The sequence below is a fragment of the Symphalangus syndactylus genome, chromosome 21 (genome assembly GCF_028878055.3).
Source record: "Symphalangus syndactylus isolate Jambi chromosome 21, NHGRI_mSymSyn1-v2.1_pri, whole genome shotgun sequence".
Classification (NCBI taxonomy): domain Eukaryota; kingdom Metazoa; phylum Chordata; class Mammalia; order Primates; family Hylobatidae; genus Symphalangus; species Symphalangus syndactylus.
Window position 1 is genome coordinate 29588623 of NC_072443.2, and position 17941 is coordinate 29606563.

The following is a 17941-nucleotide window of genomic DNA, read 5'->3' on the forward strand; positions in this document are numbered from 1 at the left end:
ACGTGTATAGCCAAACCCAACTAGATGATTCAAAGCATTGAGACTATGCCAGGTAGTATTTTTCTTTCAAAATGAAAAATAAAAAGTAAAGTAATCATAGAAAAACATGGCTGTAATAACCTACTAGTTCTCAGCAGTACAATTTCCCTGAACCACTATAAAAGTCTTAAACTTTCTGAATACAATGACGACTATGCATTTTTTAAAGGTCTAAGATTTTCACAAATGCAAAAGTTAAGCTGGATTTAACTTGTTCTACAGTTGAGTGGTGGTGATAGGACCTTCTTGGAGACTTGGTTTCCATTTCTAATAACAAGGCTAATTAAAGAAACACTAGGACACAGTGGAAGAAAACACAGTGCTGACAGACCAGGTTTCCAGACACAACTCTGCCCTTCACACTATTCCATGATATGAACAAGAGTGAAGGCTTCTCTTATATAAACCTTCTTCTATAAAACCAGGGGGTTGTGGTACATACGTTCTGTGGCCCCATAACATTCTATGGGGCTATCTACCACTTTTATTATGATCAGCAGGAGACTAGATAAGTCTGGCACTAAAATGTCTATATGCTTTAAGCAAAAACTGCGAATCCATTTCACAACTTACAGCTAACATGAAAGTACAACAGGCTATATAATGTTTTCAACTTACAGACTCTCCTCAATATGCCTCAGTCTTAGACTGAAGAAATCCTGAAGGCAGTATGCCAAGAATCTAACATAGAAAACTGAAATTACCGTAAGCATAAAAACTTTCAATTAGTATATTTGAAAGCCTTGACTTTTATTTTGTTCTTTACCATCACAGGCATCACTGACATTTCTTTTTCTCTTTTTTTCAACAATGAAAACTCCATGAATAACACTGGCCCTCAAAACAAAGAAAGCCACAAAGCAGCAGAAATAATTTTTAAAAAGGCAATTTAAAATCTGTGTTTCATGTTAATGAATAGTAAACACTAGAATACTGAAACCATATGAAAAATATAAACTGTAGTAGAATGGAATATGCCCACTGGGAAACTTATGGTTTAAGAAGCTGACTTATTTATTTGCTCTTGGTGAGGCAATGTGCTAATATTTGTAGTAGACACAGGATAACACGAGATGTAAAAATTTTACCTTTCGGACGGGCGCGGTGGGTCAAGCCTGTAATCCCAGCACTTTGGGAGGCCGAGGCGGGCGGATCACAAGGTCAGGAGATCAAGACCATCCTGGCTAACACGGTGAAACCCCGTCTCTACTAAAAATACAAAAAATTAGCCGGGCGTGGTGGCGGGCGCCTGTAGTCCCAGCTACTCGGGAGGCTGAGGCAGGAGAATGGCGGGAACCCGGAAGGCGGAGCTTGCAGTGAGCCACTCCGTCTCAAAAAAAAAAAAAATTTTACCTTTCATCTCACCCAACAACTCAGAAATTTCCAAATCTGGAAAGACTGCTACTTTTACCACATGATGGCTCCTCAATAATGTGATCCAAATACCTTTATAATCTCAGTCTGACTGCAAAGAGAATTATCCCCCCACATAAATAAAACTATGCTCAGATATTGGCTTTGGAGCAGAAGGACAAATTTATCTGCCTATACCATTAAAGGTAATATACTACAATGGTGAAAAGCTCCAACTCTAAAGTAGAGAAAAAAAAAAAAAAAAGCAGGAGTGTCCAATCTTTTGGTTTCCTTGGACCACACAGAAAAATACACTAACACTAACAACAGCTGATGAGCTCAAAAAAAGAAGTCGCAAAAAAATCTCATAATGTTTTAAGAAAGTTTACAAATTTGTGTTGAGCTACATTCAAAGCTGTACTGGGCCAGGCCACGGGTTGGACAAGCTTGCTCTAAAGCTTAAACCACTCAATAACTAGATGACCTTGGACACTGACTTAACCTCTTTAAGTCTCAGTTTTCTGATCTCTAAAACATACATTGTAAAAGTACTTAGCTAATTTTGAAAAGGATTGAGTACTTAGCTCGATTTGTAAAAAATTAAAAATGGCCACAAAATCTTTGGCACTCTTCCCAACACAGAGGAGTCTATTTCCCTCCCCTTTTACTGAAGTAGCCTGTGACTTGCTTTACTCAATAGAATGTGGTAGAAATGATGCTACATAAACTTTTGAGGCTAGGCATTACAAGTTTGGCAGTTTCTGCCTCTGTCTCTAAAAATGCTCTTGCGTTTAGCTGCCATGTTCTGAGGAAGCCCAAGAAATCAGGCAGAAAGACCCAAGTACGCTCCCAACTGCCAAGTACCAAATGCTAGGCATGAGAGTAAAGCCACTGGACCTTCCAGCTGAACTAGCGTCCCAACCAACATTACATGAAGCAGAAGAAACACTTGGTAAACCCACAAAACCACGACAAATAATAATTGCTGTTAAATCAAGCCACGAAATTTTGGGGTGGTTTGCTATACAGCAGTAAATAATCAGCTTAGAAAACTGAAAAAGATTATGCATTCAATGTTAATTGTTATTAGCACTATTAGAGCTACCAATCTACTATTATTATCACGATACTCAATACTAGCACTTGAAAAGAACTTGAAAGGATAGGACTCTTTTCTCTCTGAGAACAGAAATAAGTGATGAAGCTGGGTATAAAGTATCAAACATCTTATTTAAGAATTTTATTCTTGTTAAACAAAGTAATTTTTACATCAGAAATTATAAATTTTACATGTTCTATATTTTCTCTGATACAAAAACCACCCAGGAAAGGTTTTTAGAAGAAATTTGTACTATCCTATTTGGAAAGCAGCATACCCAGATTTGAATCAGAAGGCATTTACTGCAATTAATTCCCAAAACATATTTACTTAGATAACCACACAATGAACTGAACTGTGAAAATACCATTAAGCTAATCCACTGATTTCTACTGACAATAGACTTAATTTCTACAAGTTTTAAGTTCTCAAAGGTAGAAAAACCCCTGACATTGTATGTAGTAAAATGTAAGCAAAGACATAGAATGTTTATAGACCTAATAGCAGTGTCTTTTAATTAAGCTGCCATTTAAATTATATGTCTTCTGAAGACAATTTAACATAACTAGATTTGACATATGTCTAGATAAGAACTCATCCTGGATGTCGGCTTGTCTAGTCTATTCAATGGGGTCTCTGTTTAAAAGTCAAGCACTATTAATAATCCTACTTATCAACACTAAAGATACATACTGATTTTTTTAGCATAATTCTTTTGGCATCCAGCTGTACCTGACCTATCATTACAATACTTTTAAGAAGACATTTAAAAATATTGCTTAACAGATCACTGTACCTGTCTACCTATGTAATGCTATTAGTGAAATGGTTATTCAATAGATGCATTGTTATAGCCAAGACTTGCAGGACTTAATCTATATGGTAAGCACCAGAATCAACCATTATTCCTCTCCTGAAGATACTGATCATTTTATCGTAATAAAAATAAGAAAATAATTTTAAAAACAAATTTTAATATTTCTGTTAAACATTAAAATGATAGGAAGATTGTGTACTCTTTTTAAAATGGTTTCTTGCTTAATTATTTCTTAAGGAATTAAATATTAAAATAGAGGAAAAAGTGCTACAAATAATCCACAAAGATCAGGCTGCAAAGCAGCACTAGAAAATCTTTTCATTTTCTTACACATCTTACTCATGTCACAGCTTGCTGCTTGTCTACAAGTATAGCTTACTTACACAACTATCAGTTCTCCCTGTTTTCAGATTGATTTTGTGTGCATGAAAATTATAATCAACATATATGGAGTTCCATCGACTTTAATAAAGTTTATTCACTCAATGAACCTTTTTTGAGGACCTGCTAAAATCTGCCACTACATTAGGTAATGGAAATATATGATAAAGACCAGTTCAGTCCTTGCTTTCTGGGAGTCGACAGTCTAGTAGTTACTTAGATATAAAAACGCACAATTACATACACTCTAACTATACAACTAAGGTCATTCAAGGTGCTTCCAAAACACAGGAACTAAAGAGAGGTGTTCAACTCTGTTAAGAGGAGCACAGCAAATGCAGAAGAACGTGCCAGGCAACGAGCCTGGCAGATGAAGGCATACAGATGTAGATCAGTCTGGCAATATGACAGACTGCAGGGATAGAAGTGATGTGTATTCAGGAAAGAGGCTGATAGGGGAGCAAGAACACATCATACATAGGACCCTGCCTCCCCATCCAGGCTGCCCATTGCACCAGCACAGGACCCCTTCTACCCATGCTGCTCAGGAATTCAGAGGTCTGCATGTGCAACCATGTTTCCACCAGGGAGAACTGCATGAGTGGGGAGTTCAAAACAGAAAACCGCTTTCAATAATACATATCACCAGGCATAATTTAATCATTAGGAATTCTTAGATTTTTACCCAAATTTAAAAGATCTCTTGAAGATTTCTCTGTTGTAAGATAACAAATGAGGAGCGTTTCTTCCCTGTGTCCTTATGAAATATAATCTAGACTTAACAAATTGAGAAAACAAGCAAACGAAAACAATAGTGCACAGAGAAGAATGCACCAGAAGCCTGTGTCTTAGAAGCAGATGTTCTACTTTGGCAGACTCTCAGCCCCGGGTGTATTAACCATTTGAAACACATTCAGAAATCACACTGTTGATGTACTTCTGAAAAGATGTGTTTCTCTTTCAAAATACCACAGTTAATTCCCTCATTTCCAGAAATGATTCATCCGATAAATATTTAGTGTAGTAAAGAAATATATCCTTTATTCATCATCTAAAATAGAATACTGAGCTGAATATGGCAAAGTCAAAACACACATTATCAATAACCAATCAAATACCATGCCACTCGCTGACATTCTCTTAGGTAATTCTCTTGATAAAGAGACTCCTAGCAGCTCGCAAGAATAAACCCCACTTGATTCTATGGACTACACTGAAATCCATTCTTTTAAAATGGACTAAAGTTAAGCATTACATTTTTCCATTAAGTTTTACGGAGCAAGATAAATTTCCTGTGTCAAAATTTGTCACAAAAATCTGTTTTCCAGACATCTGGTGTCACACACACATGAATACAGTACCATATGGGGATATCTGTAAATAGCAATGGGTGGCCTAGCATTTGGTTTCTGATCAGCATTTATTTCCATTATGTTAGTTGATAAGTTTAATTTGGATTTTATTAATATCTATTTTTATCATGTTCATTCCATAACATTTTATATATGCCACAAGGAATAATACAATATCTTCATTGTTTACAGCATTTTCATATTTAAGTGTAAAGAAGGAAAAACTACACGGAGTGGTGAATCTTATTTAAATTTTATTTAAATAAGTGTCTAACAATAACACTCAAAATTTGGTCCTTAGACCATCAGCATAGCAATTACCTCAGAGCTTGTTAAAAATGCAGAATCTCAGGTCCTACCCCAGAACTGCTAACTCAGAATATACACTTTAATAAGATCCCCAGGTGATTCTTATGCATGTTTAATGTCTGAAAGCACTGGTTTAGCAGGAACCTCAAAAGATCCTTTATTTTTCATTGCTCTGCCTCTAGGTAAAACTACATCTAAAGCATCTTCAAGATCTCAGTACTTATTTAAAGATTTGTGAAAGCAATTCCTCTCTGTTGTCCCAAACCACATATCTATCAGTCAGTCCCTCCCAAGCAGGGAGGCTGCTAACGTCACTACTGGACTGGAGCATCATTGTTTTAGAGTGAGTTAGCTTCTCTTTCAGGTCAGACCTCAAGGGCAACTACTTATGGGACTTTCATTTGTCATCCCTCTTGCTCAATAACCCTGAAGTACTCATCCCCTAGTCTTTGACAGCCCAGTCCTGGGACAGCGTGTACTTTTCACATTTGTAAATATCAACATCAGACTGATAATTCCCTCATCACCACACCCCAGTCCACCCCCACATTTCTATCCTGGGAGAAAAATTAAATTCTTCCAATGGGTCAAAAGATTGCCAAAGGTCAGAAAAAGGGCTGCTCTTTCCTTGATTCCTCCCACTACAAGAAATGGAAAAGGACCAGGCACATCACAAGTTCAGTCTAAGTGTGGCTCACCTCTGCCTAATTTGAGAAAGGAGCAAATTAGTTCTTCCCTCAGTAATCTCCATCCGGGCGCGGTGGCTCACGCCTGTAATCCCAGCACTTTGGGAGGCCGAGGCAGGCGGATCACAAGGTCAGGAGATCGAGACCATCCTGGCTAACACGGTGAAACCCCGTCTCTACTAAAAATACAAAAAATTAGCCGGGCGAGGTGGCGGGCGCCTGTAGTCCCAGCTACGTGGGAGGCTGAGGCAGGAGAATGCCGTGAACCCCGTGGGGCGGAGCCTGCAGTGAGCCGAGACTGCGCCACTGCACTCCAGCCTTGGTGAAAGAGCGAGACTCCCTCTCAAAAAAAAAAAAAAAAAAAAAACTCCATCAATCGCCATTAACCTTTGAGATTCCTAAATGCAAACAATCTTCCTGCCATGTCTACTTCTATCCTCAAGATCAGGAAAGGAGGAAAAAAATTTAAAAAGGTAAGACCAACCAGTAAAGAAATAAAAAAGTATTTTCTCCAAATGCACCACTAAAATGCTTTATCCTCTAGAACTGATTTTTCCTCCTGTTATGGATCTCCTTGTAACTTAATAATTAAAGAGCAATCAGGGCCTCCCTGATTGCTTCCACCAGCATAAATATCCTTGGAAAATGTCAGTTTTCCAAGGCTGTTAACTTATTTTCCAAGCACTGTTAACTTATTTTGTCATGAGAACCTCTAATCAAAAGAGAAAGAACTTGACACAGTCTGTGGTGGGATGTTGAATGCAACATCACAGAACAAGGCCAGAGAGTGGTTTGAAAGGAGCAGCTGCAGAATCCTACAGGAAACGCTGCTACATTCTGGTACCTGAGAGAAGGAAAGCGAAAGGCAGAACTCTTGGTGGAGCACACAAGCATGCCGTCCAGCACCCTCTGGGAAGCTGGCCCTGGAGTAATAAGTCAAGGGTAAAATGAACTAAGGGGCTCTGAAAAGCTGTGATGCAGGGAAGCAAGTCTTTTCATAAGGAACTGATGGAGGAAGGTGTTCCTTCCATAAACCTCTGGTTTCCAGATGCTTTAAGAGATGCTAAAATGTTTAACAAAAAAAAAAAAGGAAGGGAAAGGGATTGACATAGGACTCTTATTTAGTTCACCAAATAACACCATTAACACAAAATCTATTATTTACCTGTCATTAATATTTTCACAAAAGAAGAACAAGGAAAAAAATCTCACGAAAAAAAAGTATCCATTTAAGTGAAATAAACTGAATTTCATGAAAGATTCACTAAAATGCCTATTATAATTTCCAGTTCCAGGTCACAAATGGGTGCTAAGGAACTCATCAGGAGCAACTCTCAGGAAAATCCGAGGTGTAGCTGTTCCACTTTGCAGTACATCCACATGCCTCTAATCACGGGTGAAGAACTGAACTCAATATACACTACAAACTTTGAAAAAGAAATGCAAAAAGGGGTGACAAAGAAGCTTCTTACAAAAATAAATTAAATATGGCCTGTTAATAACTATTCATCTATGAATATGAAGTATGAAAATATTAGCTCATTATTTTCCAACTCTGAAAATAACTTGCAAATATAGTTTATATATGGGAAAAGGCCATGAGAAAAAGAATGAATTATTGATCAGCACAGGAGTTTGACCTGCTCCGTTTCCGACCTGGGCCGGTTCACCCCTCCTTAGGCAACCTGGTGGTTCCCCGCTCCCGGGAGGTCACCACATTGATGCCGAACTTAGTGCGGACACCCGATCGGCATAGCGCACTACAGCCCAGAACTCCTGGGCTCAAGCGATCCTCCCACCTCAGCCTCCCGAGTAGCTGGCACTACAGGCACGCGCCACTGTGCCCGGCAAGAATGAATTATTAAAATATACCCATGCAACACTAAAAACAAGACTGATGATGCCCATCTGACTCAATGAACTCAACTGAAAATGTAACACAAAATACAAAGATTTCTTTGGGCATAAAATTCCAGGTCATCAAATTACTTAACAGTAAGTAATACACTTGTAGTGCTTTAATTTAATTATGAATATTTTCTGTTAAATTTCTTGACAACTGTTACCATATAAAGAAAAAAACTGTTATTTTAATATTTGTCTTATGTGAACTAGCCTATTACTAAAAGTCAGGCTTGCTACTGAAAAATCCAAATAGATTTCTGCCTAACCTAATACTACTTAATTACTGTAAAAATGATATAATCTGACATTAACCTTACAGGGCAGTTTGTTTCCTCAGAGTAAGCAGTATATTTTTAAAAAGCATACTTCTGTAACTCTTTTAGGATATTTTGAAATAATTACAGAATTGTACAGATGGAAGTCACCTCAGAGATCATTTATTGATTTCCATCTTACTTATAAAGGTGAAACTGCAAACCTAAAGGCTGTGACAGACCCAATGCCACAAACCAACTAGGGGCTAGAATTGAGTCTTTGAACTACAAGTTCCACTGAAACTATGCATACCTCATTGTATTATCCCCAATACAAGTAGGTAAGACGTTCTTGTGAGCTAAACAATTAAGCCACAACTCATTATTAAATGACTAAAAAATGTTAATAACAGATACCACATAAATATATAAAACTACATTTAAAAATACATACATATATTCTGCCAAAACAGAGTATATACATACCCAACAACCCAGCAATCTTACTCCATATATCCAGAAGAAATGCATGCATATATGCACCAAAAGACATGCACAGAACCTTGTTCTGAATAATGGCAACTTTTTTTTTTTTTTTTGAGATGGAGTCTCGCTCTGTCGCTGGGCTGGAGTGCAGTGGCGCTATCTCAGCTCACTGCAATCTGTCTCCTGGGTTCAAGCGATTCCCCTGCCTCAGCCTCCTGAGTAGCTGGGACTACAGACACGCAACACTACACCCGGCTAATTTTTTGTATTTTAGTAGAGACAGGGTTTCACCATGTTGGCCAGGACGGTCCAGATCTGCTGACCTGGTGATCTGCCCACCTCAGCCTCCCAAAGTGCTGGAATTACAGGTGTGAGCCAATGGCAACATTATTCAAAACAAATGTTCATCAATAGCAGATCAATTATGAACCAGTCACAAACTAGAAATCTAAACAGCAGTGAAAAATAACAAAGTACAACAATATGCAGCAATGAGGATGAAACTAACCATCATAATGTTGATCGAAAGAAACCAAAAACACAAGTATACACCATATAATTTCCTTTATCTAAGAAACAGATATTTAGTTAGATAGGTGGAAGTATTACATATTAATGACTATAAATATGCATAAATATGTGGATAGCTATATGTTGAGTATATGTGTATAAAATGTTATTTCTTTCCCCCTTATTCTCTGGATAAAGAAGAAAGAGACTTCTGCACCCTTAACATTAACTCCTTGAAACAGAAGCTCATGACCACAGGAGAGGAACCTCTACTTTCTGTCAAAACTTGTCACCCAAAGCTCAACGTGAAATAGACAAAGTCCATGAACTGAGGCTAATATCAGAAAGTTGCCTTATGTTTTTTTCAACTTGTATGGTGAATACCATCACACTCTGATTTGTTTGTTTGTTTTTGTTTTTTTGAGACTGAGTCTCACTCTGTCGCCCAGGCTGGAGTGCAGTGGCGCCATCTCGGCTCACTGCAACCTCTGCCTCCTGGGTGCAAGTGATTCTCCTGCCTCAGCCTACCGAGTAGCTGGGTCTACAGGCGCCCGCCAACATGCCTGGCTAATTTTTGTATTTTTAGAAGAGACAGGCTTGTCTCCAACTCCTGACCTTGTGATACACCCACCTCAGCCTCCCAAAGTGCTAGGATTACAGGCGTGAGCCACCACGCCAGGCCAACACCATGATTTTTTAAAATTCGTCTTCCTTCCACAATGACATTCTTCACAGAATAAGAAAAAAAAAGTTATTTTAAAATTCATATGCAACCAAAAAAGAGCCCAAGTAGCCAGAGCAATCCTAAGCAAAAACAACAAAGCTGGAGGCATCCCAATACCTGACTTCAAACTATATTATAGGGCTATAGTAACCAAAACAGCATGGAACTGGTACAAAAATAGATACAAAGGCCAATGGAACAGAATAGAGAGCCCAGAAATAGCACCTCGCATCTACAATCATCTGATCTTTGACAAAGTTGACAAAAACAAGCAATGAAGAAAGAACTTCCCATTCAATAAATGGGTGCTGGGCAAACCGGCTAGTATGCAAAAGACTGAAACTAGACCCTTTCCCTTACACCGTACATAAAAATCAACTCATGAGGATTAAAGACTTCAATGTAAAACCCAAAACTATAAAAGTGTGGATGATAACCTAGAAAATACCATTCTGGACATAGGACCTAGCAAAGATTTCATGAAGAAGATGCCAAAAGCAATTGCAACAAAAATAAAAATTGACAAATGGGACCTAATTAAAGAGCTTCTGCACAGCAAAAGAAACTACCAACAGAGTAAACAGACAACCCACAGAATGGGAGAAAATATTTGCAAACCACATATGTGGCAAAAGTCTAATATCCAGAATCTATAAGGAACTTAAATTTACAAGCAAAAAACAACCCCATTAAAAAGTGGGCAAAGAACATGAACAAACACTTTTCCAAAGAAGACATACGTGCAACCAACAAGCATATGAAAAAACGTTCATCACTAATCATTAAACAAATGCAAATCAAAACCACAATAGGAACCATCTCACAGCACTCAGAATGGCTATTATTGAAAAGTCAAAAAATAACATGCTGGGAAGGGAATCTTATACACTACTGAGAAAAGGGAACACTTATACACTGCTGGTAGGAGTGTAAATTAGTTCAGCCATTGCGAAAGCAATCTTGATTACTCAAAGAACTTAAAACAATTACCATTCCACCCAGCAATTCCATTATTGTGTATATACCCAAAGGAATATAAATCATTCTATGATAAAGACACGTGAACGTATATGTTTATTGCAGCATTATTCACAATAGCAAAGACATGGAATCAACCTAAATGCCATCAATGGTAGACTGGATAAAGAAAGTGGTACATATACACCACTGCATGTCATAAAAAAGAATGAGGTCATGTTCTTTGCAGCACAATGGATGGAGCTGGAGGCCATTATCTGAAGCAAACTAATGTAGGAGCAAAAAACCAAATAAGCTCTCACTTGATGTTTAGTTCTCTCCAAGAATACATGGACGCAAAGAAGGGAACAACAGACACCAGGGGCTACTTGAGGGTGAAGGGCAGGAGGAGAGAGAGGATCAAAAAACTACCTATAGGAAACCATGCTTATTACCTGGCTGATGAAATAATCTGTACACCAAACCCCCATGACATGTAGTTTACCTGTATAACAAACCTACATATTTACTCCTGAACCTAAAATAAAGGTTAAAAGAGAAAGAGAAAAATCTAACCACCAAGTTTACATAATAAATTCTGGATTTCAATAATTATTCAGTTTTCCAATAAAATGCTTTTGAATTTCTGATGGCATGTACAACAATGTAGGTAACATTAGACTTGATTTAAGTTTGTAATTTAATTCAAATTTGTAATGTGATTCAGACATCAGGGCAATTTGCTTTTCATGGGTGTGAATTTCTCTTCCATGAGCATCCCCTTATTCTGCCCATCAAAGTAGAAAGGAGAATAATGAGAAGTGGAAGCTCTATCCTTTTGACAAACCTATTCAAGCTCAAGAGCAAGGCAGTTTCCCCTGGTTTTACCCATTACAATGGTAGAAGCACTGCAAGGGCCAGTCACTGAGCTGTGCTCAGGAGCCATATGAAGGGCAGATGCAGAGCAACTTATCTTGGCCATTCCAAATTTTAAATTGACACACATTATCAGAAGTAGGAACACATTCAGTTTTTGTAAGAGACAAGCTAACGTACAGAATATTCTCAGCAAATGGCAAAACATATCTACTTTTCAACAATTCTTCTTTGAAATTATATTGAATGAAGAGATATAAAGTCCTAGTAAATTCCTTTTCTAAAATGGAGTTTTGAAAAACACAGGTATCTCACAGGACTGTTTCACTTCTGCCCATCTGAATGTATTACTTATTCAAATGTTGAAATAAATTAAAATTTTAAAATAAAATAAATATCATCAGTAGATTAAAGGTTTCTGTTTTTTGTTTTCTCTTTGAAATAAGACAGAAACACATGAGGTCCAGCAATAACTTATTTCCTTCAAAGTTCCATTAAATAACGATTAAATCTAGCCCTATCTAGAGATTTGAAATGTTGGCATGTTACATTATAACCACTCAGAGAAATATAAGGCATTATCTTCCCTTACAAATCATTAACAAAAACATCTGACCATACAGACCACAATAAAAATAGAAATGTTATCAGTGATCAAACTGGTGGTAAGACAGGATAAATGGAGATTTAAGTCTGTTTTTCCTCCCCATCTTTAGTCAGAACCAGATGTTAAATATTGAGACTGGGGGTAGGGGAAGTAAGCTTCCTCTTTTAAAACCCAAGAGCTACTCTTTTTTTTCCCCTTTGCTGCTTATTTTGAGTGATATGCATTTATGCAAACACAAGATTTTCTGCAAGATTTTCAATGAAAAGCTGCAGCCCAGATGTCAAAATCTCCTAACTGCCTGCCTTATATGTATGTGAGACAGGGGGGTCAGGCATTATGCTGTTGTTCTGGATGGCAGGAGCATCACAGAGAAAGACAAAAGTTGACTAATTAAGTTGGACTCCAGAACAGTAAAGGGTCTTGTTTCTTTTAAAAGAAATATCAATGCTGATTAAAAGTTAAGACGAGATCTCAAGGATGATAATTAGTTGATAATCCTTCAAGATCTAACAAAGTATCTAGATGGAAAAATGAAATGTATAACAATGACCAGAATAATAAAAATAGAAATGGGAAAATAATGAATAGCAGTGAGAGAAAGAAACACATGGTAAATAATGACAAAGAACAACAACAAAAAAAGAAATCCCTGCAGTTAAGAAAATGAAGAAAAAAGTAAAAACATTAAGAGAGTATTATCAAAATAAAAGAGCAAATTAGCAAAACAAAGGGCAGGAAAAAACAAACAAGGATATTTTGGGTAGACGTTATGTAAGAGAACATTTGAGCATGGAAAAGCTACCTTTCTGCTATCTTTACATTTTTATTAACTACGTAAATAGGCACAATTAGTACATTTGAGCATGGAAAAGCTACCTTTCAGCTATCTTTACATTTTTATTAACTACGTAAGTAGGCACAATTAGTACCATTTGTTAAATAGATGAGGCAACAGTTGCATCATGGAAGTGTGTTTCAGCACCTTTCATATAAAGTTATTCTATGCACAACTGGAAAACACCCGCATAACAAGCATTAAAAAGGCATTTCACCATTTGATTCACAACATAACATTTGTGCTGTTATCTCTGGATGATAAGATTACATACAAGTGATTTTTTTGTTTATACTCATATATTTCCAAAATTTCTATTATATTCACCCTATAACCCAGAAAACAATGTTTTTTTAAACATTCCCCTAGAGAATGACCCATGTTATAAACACAGGCATTTACAATTCCTGCTATAGAAATAGTGACATGGAGTTAATCTAACCTAAGAAAATTTCAGTTGGGTTATTTATTTCCCTGATTTGCTTCCAGAAAATGTGGACAAGTTATAGGATACATGAATGTTTCTAATTCTCAGCTCCTAAGGTCTCTTATGTCATAACTAAGGTAATGGCTGGATCTTAGTCACGTCCTTTCATATTTCCAGCATTAAAATAAACAAAATAAACATATTTTTTAGACTAAGCTGCCAGGGACATAATTTTAAAAGTACATCTGAAATACCAAAGCCCACATTTTCTTAAAAATATGTGATGTCCTGGCAAAAACATTTGATAACAAGTCTGAAGATGTGAGTTCTAGTTGTGGTTCTGTGGATCTTGGACAAGTCACTTAATCTCTTTGGTTTGGGCCTCAAATTCCTCATCTGAAAAACAGAAGTGGTGGTCAGTGGTTTTCAAACTTACCTGCATGTTACAATCACCTGGCTATTTTATTAAATCCCCATGTGCAGACCAATATCCCAGAGAATCAATAAAACCTCTGGGGAAGGGACATGGCTATTAGAGAGTTCAGTTCCCCCAGATGATTCCAATGTGAGCCAAGGCTGAAAACCATTGAGTAGGAGGATGCTTTCTAGTTCCTTCTAACACACAATGAATCCCAAGGTGAGCTGCATATCGCAATCATCTGAGGAACTTGTAGAGCCTACCATTACCAGGGCCCATCTTGGCTCAATTCAATCACAGCCTTAGCGGTACCAAAGCACTGGTATTGCTTTAAGAGCTCGCCAGATGATTCTGATGTATCACCATGACTGAGACTCACTGTCAAGACTCACATGTTTGACAGAACAACTAGCCTTAAACTTATTTAAATAGCAAGGTTTTGTCTGGTTACAAGCAGGTTGTTGACAATAACCTAGAATTACATAAAAATTTCTAGGAAAACAAAATATACAATAAACCCCCCCACCCACTTCCTGTGAGCCAAGCAATATTCCAAGGACACCTACCGATAATTAAGGAATAATGTCTCTAATATGATCTGACTTACTGGGAAAATACAATTATAGTAAATTACCACAGGAAGAAAGAAAGAACAAAGTGAAAAGACATACATATAATCTGGGTTTTACCAAACTGCTACACAAATCGAATTTAGATAATAAACATGAAAACAAATTACGACAGTACAATGCACACTTTGTCAAAAAGAACTGATCCATTTGGCTTATATGTCATGTGAAAGTAAGAGGGAGAAAGTGAGAGAAGGCTATCTCAGCATACTTTAAAAAAAATCTCGGGAAGAGACTTAAAACATATTTTTTAAATATTTGACTAATGAATTCTCACAATTGTTTCTTAATCGCTTGTGAGTTGAGCAGGCTGAAAACCAAATTTTTTAGAGAGGATTTACCCTTACTGTGGGCTGAAATACTGGCTAATTAATAAAAATAACCTTTAACGCACTCAGGAAAATAGCATAAAAAGAAGCAGCAGCCATTATTAACAGATAAATGGTCTATAACTTTAATAGCTTATAAAACCTAGGTATAGGAAACTGATACTTAATCACTGTGCAAAATACCCTACTTATAAAAGTGGTAAAAGATAGCATTTTTAATGAGAAAGCATATCATATTTTTAATATTTTAATGTATTACAGATTATTTAAAATGTGTTTAGCTACTTTAAGTATAATGAACTCAAAGGTTAAAATGAGTAATCCTCTAACAAATGGCTAGTCAAATTAGTCATTTAGACTTTTAAGTAAGCATTAAGCATTAAGACAGGTCTGAACAATTTTAATTTTCATTTTACGAAGACCTTTGATGTGCTTACCCACATCACTGCATTCATTTACATGAAATGGTCTTCTTCACTTTCTTCTTCACTGTGGTACAGCGAACAGCTAGGGAACTTCCTAAAACAGGCTTGGGCCTTGCCCACTGCCCATTTTGAAGATTCCTTTGCAATCTGTTGTTGCTGCTTTGGCATGGGCAAGCTACAATTCTACGTTAGCCTACTGCTAACAACAACAATGACAAAAAGTGTGTTAAAACTCCTTGGGATAAGAATCAAGGATACTGAATTCATTCAAAAACATACTTTAGAAATGGTGACAAGCTCCAGCCTGTCAACACGACACTGAGCTGTAACCTTGGAAAAATCCTGAAAGATCCACAGGATGGTGGGGAAAGATGAGGAAGTTGCCTGGATTCTAAAAGGGACTGAGAACAGCCTTGTTCAAATAAGCGAATGAAAGTATATATACATTTAAAGCAGAAATGATAAAAACGTCAATTAGCCAACAATAACGCACTGAATCACTGTAATAACCTTCAAGAAAAATCTCACAAGCAAGCCACTAATATGAAATAAATCTGAAATACCCCAGGGAGAAACTCATACACCCAAAGATACCTGCAACAACCTGGATGTCAGATTCTGTTCTTCATTACTCGGCCCCTGCCTCTAGCCTCATTTCTTACTGTAGCTTTCACACACAAGATTTGCAGTTACCTAAACAGGCAGGCACCAGTGTCCTCTCCAGCTGGAACAGTTCCCAGTTTGCTTCTTGGTCTCACTAATTCCTCCTTGGCCTTATGCAAAATCGCTCACATGCTTATGTACATCTCTCTGGTAAAGAGAATCCCTAGGTCACCATCAGACTCTTAAAGGTATCTGTGAGCCAAAAGAGCTTAGGAACCAGTATTCTCCAGAGTTGCCAAGTAAAAACTTAAGAGGAAGTTGTATGGGTGCCAAAGATCAGACTGGAAGTCCCATACACTAATGTTCACACCAATGAAGGTCCCACAGGATTTCTAACAGACCCACAGCTAACACCAATACATGACAAAAATATTCAAATCCTAAAAGCATCTACCTATAAAAATCATTTACTTGCCCCTATGTTTTGGGAGAGAAGCTTAGAAGAGGAAGATGTACAGCTGGCTCCATCTAGACATACCCTCAATCTGTACTTCAGGATACAACAACTATTGAAGCGGCTCACACATTTTATGGTCATCAGTGGATTCAACTACTAAATTTGAACTCCATAAAACATTTAGAAGACAATTTTCATTTAATAATGGAAAAAAATTGTAATGAAGTTAGCAAAGGGATTAACATATGAATTAAGTAGTATTTTCTTAGAATTTATACACATGTATGTATATATTTTGATATAGTGTTCCATTACACCAGTGTAATTTAACTGCTTTATTCTAAAAATAAAATCACTTTGCTTAGATACTGAAGCAGGTACTATTTAAAACCGTAGTGTTGATGAAAATTAAATTAGAGAAATCAGAGAAGTCTTTACACAGCCAATACTAACAAGTGCTCCATTATAAATAGCAGTCATGCATAGTCATTTTATGTACAAATTTTGGTTCCTGAAAGATATTCACTGAGCAAGCAATTTCAGGTAATTTGCTGGTTGTGATTATTGTAATACATAATTTTTAGTTGTGATAATTACCCAAGAGATTCAGAATACACGATTTGCAGAATAATTATGGAACTTCTACTTATTTCTTTAGGCTTCGTATTTGAGAAGAGAGGCTGTGAATTTATGAGGCCTGCAATTTATTTTTCAAGCTCCTGTTGATTTATCTTTGTATGGCGGTTTGCATGTCTCAGATTCTCCTCCGTAAGTGCTATTTGCTATTAAATACAGCTCCTTTCAAAGTGTCAAGGGTGGCATAAAGACATTCAGAGTTCATTTTCCTGGAGTGGACCACCTACCTCCTCATGATTCAAAAGTTACTAAAAAGAAGCCTAACTCAAAGCACTGTTTATAACTTCCACCATTCTCAAGTCGAAAGTCAGGTAAGGCACAGGGAGTTGTGGCTCACTTGAGCCCCACTCTGCATCCTCGAAATCTATGAAGTCAATAGTTTTAGTTATTTGTTCCAATATTCTAACTGGGGGTGGGAGTAAGGAGGCAGTCAATTCTCAGTAGAAAATCAAAATAATCTGGAAGTTGATTAATATAACAAAGTTGATAAAGCTGGGTATACATTCTTGATGATAATAGAATGAACTTAAATTTGTTATACTCCTTGAAGGGGTCACTTACCTTTTCACTATAATTTTTAAGTTACATTTCCCCCCAAAAAATACATTGCTGGCTTAATAACATTGTCAACTAGAAACAGTTCATGAAAATAGCAAGACATTCAATTACAGGAGTGATTTTTAGGGTAATGTTGAGAGTAAGTTTCTTCTATTCACTCAGGAGTCTGTGTGTTTTTCTCTTAGGCTACAACTTTATGAAGTTAGTTCTCACATGGCACTCTAATGCCTCCACACTTAAACTGCCTAGCTTCAACATTTTTAATATAC

The 17941-nt window shown here is 37.0% G+C and overlaps 1 protein-coding gene across 16 annotated transcripts in view; it reads right to left on the minus strand.

Moving 5' to 3' along the window:
• The window catches only part of CBLB (Cbl proto-oncogene B), a 268224-nt gene that overhangs the window by 185040 nt on the left and 65243 nt on the right, over window positions 1-17941 (minus strand). Inside the window, exon 1 of one of the 16 annotated variants that reach the window (XM_063630596.1) lies at window positions 16013-16273. The exons of the other annotated variants lie outside the window; for them this stretch is intronic. The gene's annotated coding sequence lies outside the window, so the exon portion shown is untranslated. Of the gene's footprint in view, window positions 1-16012; window positions 16274-17941 lie in introns of those variants that run through there. 16 annotated transcript variants of the gene reach the window in all.